This window comes from Vigna angularis, chromosome 5 (genome assembly GCF_016808095.1).
Source record: "Vigna angularis cultivar LongXiaoDou No.4 chromosome 5, ASM1680809v1, whole genome shotgun sequence".
In the NCBI taxonomy this organism is placed as follows: domain Eukaryota; kingdom Viridiplantae; phylum Streptophyta; class Magnoliopsida; order Fabales; family Fabaceae; genus Vigna; species Vigna angularis.
Window position 1 is genome coordinate 20,127,354 of NC_068974.1, and position 6,956 is coordinate 20,134,309.

Genomic DNA, 6,956 nt, shown 5'->3' on the forward strand with positions numbered 1-6,956 from the left:
TCAGTTGGATTTGAACCGAGGCAAAAGCACACACCTTTTGGCCTCAGTTCAGAACCGAGGAAAAAAGCCTACCCCTTTTGCCTCGCCTGTATATGTCTCGGTTGTGGAACCGCTGCGTATAAGCGAAAATAACCGCTGTCGTTTCTTTTTACTGTACTAGTGGTTACAGTTTGTTCTTTACTAATGAATTCAATCATCATCGTTATCTAAGTTGATGTTGATAAATAAAGGTTATTAGACAAACAAACATAAATTCCGTGGAAAACAATACTTGAAGCTTTCATTTACTACTTTTAACGAATTGCTACACTTGCCAAAATGTTAACATTTCTCTTTTGATCTCCTTTCTGTCACCAATGTGTTTGACTCGTCCATATATGTTTTTTCTCTAGTGACAAAGGTGAATTTTGTTAGTTTATTTATAGTCATGGTTGTTCTTCATCAATGACCTCCTTATCAACTACATGTCAACAATGCATTCCTTAATGACGATTTGCAAGAAGAGATTTATATGTAGCAACCTCCCAGATTTGTTGCTAAAGGTAGTCTTCTGATAGGTATTTCCTCTTCTATATCATCTTCACAAATCATTAACAAAATGATGTCACTCGAATGCAAAAATATATATTTTCACTAAGTCTTTATTAATTATATTAGTAAACCTTCGTACCTTGAGGGGAGTGTTAAATATATTATATTTATCTTTTATCTTCAGTTAGTTTGTTATTATTTTTTATTTGTATTATGAACTTAATTCATATTTGTTCTATATTCAAAACAGGAAAGATTAATCTTATACATAATTTTCACTATATTAAAAAAGATTCCATCATTTTTTTAATGATCAAGATAATCTTTAGAAGCTTTCAAACCAAGCGTTGAAAAAACCATAAAACAAAGGCTAAACCCGTCCTGCTTTGGTTCATAACATAAATAACCTGTTTGGCTAAACCAAAAAAAAAAAAAACATATATATACTCAAGTGGAGTGCAATGATACGTCACCACCCCTCATGGCAACGATAACGATAGTGAACAAGTGTCGACGACAAATAATGAGACAATAAAAGTATGATTCCCAAGAGCTCTAATCCCAACTTTAACTATGTAATGAACATAAAAATATTATTTATTAATCAAAACCTTTAAAATGAAGAAATAACAATACATTGAAAAGTACAGAAATATTTCGGAGGTATTTTTCGTAATTTCCGTGGAGATTTCGTGGATATTTTTATCCTATAATAATTTATTAGTTTCAACAAAGAACACATGAAATCACTTCTAAATCATTTTGATTGTATTTCAAGAAATAAGACTGCTTTAGAAAAATGTTACAGTATTCCATATCCATTTTTTTCCTAGCACCGTAGACTCGGAGATTATTGTTAGAATACGCTCAAAATTACACTAGATGCTTCTGGCGGATTAGTCTTAGTATTTTTTTGGCTAGAACCAAAATAATGATGAGATAAAAAAATTATTGAAATTATTAAACAACATTATTGAAACATATATCCAAGTCTCGTTCTTGTGCTTTAAGCATATGTTATATCACACAAATTACGTACAAAGTGAAATACGATAATGAAAAAAAAGCATATATTTCAGAATTTATTATCTTTACGGATAAGTAATCATAATAGAGGGATTAACATTATGAGCAAGCTATTGTATAATCTACAGAATAATGAACCGATTCAACAATTATGTATAATATGATATCTAGGCCAAAGCGTTAACATCCAAGACCGATCGGTCTATATAGTGTAACAACATTCGTCATCCATATCAAATCAGGATACATGATGATGTTAGGCCACAACGCTCGTATACCAGGTCAAACCAGGATAAATGATGTTGGGTCACAGCGCTCGTCAACCAAGTTAAATGATGATGGACCACAATGCTCGTCAACCAGGTCAAACCAGGTTATCTGATTAAAAATATTCATAAAGCTAATTATGAGCAACCGAGCGAATTTTAAGGTAAATTTGTTTAAGGTAAGTTTATTTATATTTTATTAGGCTTGTGATAACCTATAAATACAAAACCAAGGCTAAAAGCCAGGTACGTTCTATTGATACTCAACTCATACTCATTCTCAAATACTTAAAAGTGATAATCATTCACTAAGTATTCAATTAAGAGCCAAAGCTCTTCAATCACGCGCCTAACTTGGGCGTCGAAGTGTCTTGTGCTGGTACCTCCCCCCTTTGTCAAGAATGCAACCGTGCACTTCCTCTTGAAGACTGATCGATCATAGAGGAGCGAGTGATTTAGACCGAAGGAAGACAGGCGATTCAGGCGATCCAAACGTTCGGAAGCAAGGAAGACACGTCAGTAAAGGTTAGTCTCTCAGTCCTATAAATCGATACCGAAACATTTTGGCGCCCACCGTGGGACCGAGAGCGGACAGAAGAAGCCCAAAATGGAGACCACGAGGAGCATGGACGAATAGTAGACCACTAGAGAACTGATAGCACAAATGCAAGCGCAGATGCAGACTCAAGAATGAACCATGCAAGAACAACTGCAAGCACAGGCACGGGTTCAACAGGAGATGCAGCGAAAGTATGAAGAGGAGATTGCAATGCTGAGAAACGGACGAGATCGTCGGGAACAATCCAAGCAACACTCGGCATCGTCAACCCAACGGGATCACACTGGTAACATCAGAACCCGCCATATCGAAGAGCAGTCTCACCATACCAACCCGAATGGCAACCCGAACGATAATCCGAACGGGAACACGAATGAAAATCCAAACGATAACCCCAACGGAAACCGGAACAGCCGAGAACCGAGACCTCTGCAAACCGTAAAACCGATCGCTCTATTGTCATTCACAACGACAATCATGCAAACTCCTATGCCGGAAAGAACTCCTCCCGCAGTGGATAAGTATGATGGCTCAACAGACCCGGATGATCACATCAGAACATTTGTTAACGCAATGGCATTTTACACGAGCAGTGACCCACTTATGTTCAGAGCCTTTTCATTATCACTCAAGGGAGAGGCATTGGCGTGGTATAACACCCTTCCCCCAAATACAGTGGATTGATTTGCCACTGTGCAATCCCTTTTTCGGAGATAATATTCATCCAATCGAATACAAGAGCTAACGCCCGCGGAATTGGTAAGTACCAAGCAAAAGAAGGATGAATCTCTGAAAGTCTTTATGAAAAGGTACAACGAAACTGCTCGGCTAGTCAAAGATATCAATCATACCTTCATCATCAGCAATTTTCCTTCCTGCTTGAGGTTAGGATCCTTTGGTGCAAATTTATACGCACGGCCTCCTAAAACTATGGACGAGCTCTAAGAAAGGGTGACTGAGGTTATTCGTATTGAAGATATAAGATGCTCGAGGAAAAAACAACAGCAAGAAGCTTCTGCAAACGGGAACAAAAAGGTAGGAAAACGATTGTTCAATTATAATGACAAAAAGGGAGGTCCTCCTTAGAGGGACTCCATCCGGATACCCAAGTTCAATTACTATACAACACTCAATGCACCGAGGGCTGAGGTTCTCGAGGAAGCTCTCAATGTTCAAATTCTCACACTCCGTGAGAAGGCAACTCCCAAGAACGCTGACGAGAGAAAAAGCTGCAATTTCCATCTAAACCGTGGCCATACTACGGAAGAATGTCTAGCACTAAAAGATGAAATAGAAAGACTCGTTCGAGCGGGCCACCTCCAAAAATATGTGCGAAAGGACAGCGGCCGAACAAGAAGCCCCGAACGGTTGTATCAGAAGGAAGACCAAAGTCAGAGACACTACTGTAGCCGCAGTCGTAGTCATGAACATGACCGCTTGGCCCGTGGACGTATTGATACCATTTCTGGAGGTTTTGTTGGAGGAGAGATGTCATCCTCAGCCCACAAAAAGCACTGAAAGAATTTGAAAATAGTTAACATGGTGGAGATAAAGCCTCAATCCTGAACACCTATTGCCTTTGCTGATGTTGACTTTCATGCTCTTGACCTTGATCAGGATGATCCCATGGTCATCACAGCCGAGATAGCTCGATACAGTATCAACAAGGTCTTGGTTGACCAAGGCAGTTCGGTCAACATCCTGTATTGGAAAACATTCTTGAAAATGGATTTGTTTGAGGATTTAATAGCCCCATTTAATGAACAGATAATGGGTTTTTTCAAGAGAAAGATTTGATACTTATGGATAGTTAGATTTGAGGACTCGGCTTGGAACGGGCGACGAAGCAAAAGAGCTCAGAATAAGATTCTTATTAGTAGAAGCACATACCCTGTATAATGCCCTATTGGGACAACCCTGTTTGAACGCCTTCGGAGTTGTGGTCTCCACTCCATAGAGGAATTGTATGTATTGTACGGGCGGATCAACGGACAGCGCAAGAATGCTATATCGCCAGCTTAAAAGTCACACCTTTCATTCCTCCTAAAAAGAACAAAGAAGCAAAGACAACTACAGGCTAACCTCGACACCTTGCCAAAGGAGCTTATTGGCCCTAACACTTGGAAAGCGATTCATCTCAAATTTTACTTCAGGTGAACGTTACTATCACGTTTTTATTCCAATTTCTTAAGAAATAGACTTTTGTTGTTTAAATTCTTTTGTCAAACAGTTTTTGTTTAATCAAGTGATGAAGAACTCGGTCATTCGGCCTCACAAGTGCTTGGCCATTCTACCTCACAGGTATTCGACCGATCGGCCTCACAAGTATTTGACCGATCGGATTCATAGGCACTCGGTCATCCAGCCTCACAAACGCTCGGCCATCCGACCTCACAGGCGCTCGGTCCCTTCGGCCTCATAGATATTCGATCATTAACATCTATTGGGAAGTTCTTCAGGAACTCCTGGGCCACGGACAATCATTCTCGTCTACTGGGAAGTTGTTGACTCATTGACAAGCATACCAAATCATTTTAAGTAATAAATCCCTTGGTAACCTAAAAAGTTCATCTGCATTAAGACTAGCAGTTTAAGACAACTAAAGGTCCAAGCTCTATCCCTAGACACAATTTCCTTTAGGTGTTTATTCCAGTTCAAGGTTCACACAATACTTCCCAATATCAAGCAAACCTAAGAATCATGCTATGGTTGATCAAGTCACAACAAGCTTTAAGAGAAGGAAATAAAAACTCACAATAAATGAAGAAGCTTATATTCATTAAACACAAGTGCATTTACAAGAAAGTTTGGTAGTTACATCATTCCCCAACAAAATGAACTTAGCTCTCCATAGTCATGGAGAACTTGAGCTTACAATGGAAGAAAATGGAAGAGATGGAGACCCAAGGAGGAAGAATGGAGAGTTCCCACTGCTCAAAACGAGCTCCCAAAGGTCCAAAAATGGTGTTTTAGAACTTCAGCCGCCAAGAAGATGGCACCCACGTTGCATGGAAGCCTTAAAAAGGTCTAAGGTGCCATGTCAGCAAAAGTCGCGCCCAGCCCCCTGATGGAAAAATTTATGAACACCAAAATACAGTTTCACAAACTTGTTTTACAATCGGCAAGTATGACTGAATCGTTTCATGTAATAAACTTGGTAAGACCAAGTATCGTTCTCCCAAAGGACTCACGGCCTAGTTTAGTTATGTGATTCGTTGATTAGCTAAGACTTAAGAACGAAATAATTGGATTTTACTATGCAAAAGATGAAAATAAACATGTATGCATGAGGTTGATCAATGGCTAAAACAAAATACAAACACTTTCAATGGAATATATGGATGAGTATGTTGTTGGGGTTTATCTATTTCATCTTATTCCACTCTCATATATTTTAGGAATTCAACATTCAAGTCATCATTGTTAATGCCACTCTCTAAATTACCTTTCAAGAAGGCTTCTCCCTAATTACGAGTTCATACGATTCCTAGCATCCCTAATAATTAGTTTATTTAGCGCAGGAGCTTAACGGCAACCAATATACTATTGGGAGAAATTCCCCAGATCTAGACTTCCCCGTACGTTTCCATATCGACAAAACCAATAATCATGCATTGAATAAGTTAAACAAAGCAAGCATTGAGCAAAGAAGGAAAACCCTAACTAATGATGAAAGAAAGCATAGGTCTTAAATATAAGATGTAAAAACAAATTCCATATATGAGAGTTTCATAAGACTACATTGATTTCCCAACAACAATACAAGGTTTAGTTCACCATATTCATGGTGAAACTAGATGAACAATAATGAAGTAAGGAAAGATAAAACCCTAAAAAGGTGAAGAGGTAGCCTGAGCATCCAAGATCCTCCTTCAAAGGGGTGGAAGAGAGAGTATTTGCTTCGTCACAGCCAAAGATACAAACCCTAGGAAAACCTAAATCTTATATACTATTTGTAAATTACAGAAAATTAGGCCCAAGCCCATAAAAGTGCCGCTCAGCGGTAAGTGCGCGAGCTCGGTTCCTCCCCTCAGCGGCCATTTTGCCCCCCGTGAACTCCTGAGTGCCGCTCAGCGGTAAACTACCACTGAGCGGTAGATGCGGCTTCTCCTTTTGCACTTTTTGATGTCTTTTATGATTCCATCTCTCTCCTTCTTCACTTCTTTCACCAAATTCACCTTAAAACCTGCACAAAAACACTGAAATCAAGCATAAACCTGTCCAGCTCTCTTATTTCTGAAAATATGAATAAAAGCATGATTTCAAGCTAGTTTCTAAGTATAAAGGTTGCTTTTAGTATCAATTTTAAGCATGAAAATAATAGTTTTTCAACTGTTATCACAACCCCAAACTTAGAACTTTGCTTGTCCTCAAGCAAACAAGATGTAACTCAATCTTCAACCAATTCATATGATGGTTCACTCATTCAAAAATCTCCTTTTCAAGATAAGTAAATACTTCAATCAAACTTATGACCAAGATTTCAATCAAGATGTGCACATGCTTTAGTGTTCACAAAATCAGTCAATATCCAACAAATGCTATTTTTCATGAATGATCAATCAATTAAGCAT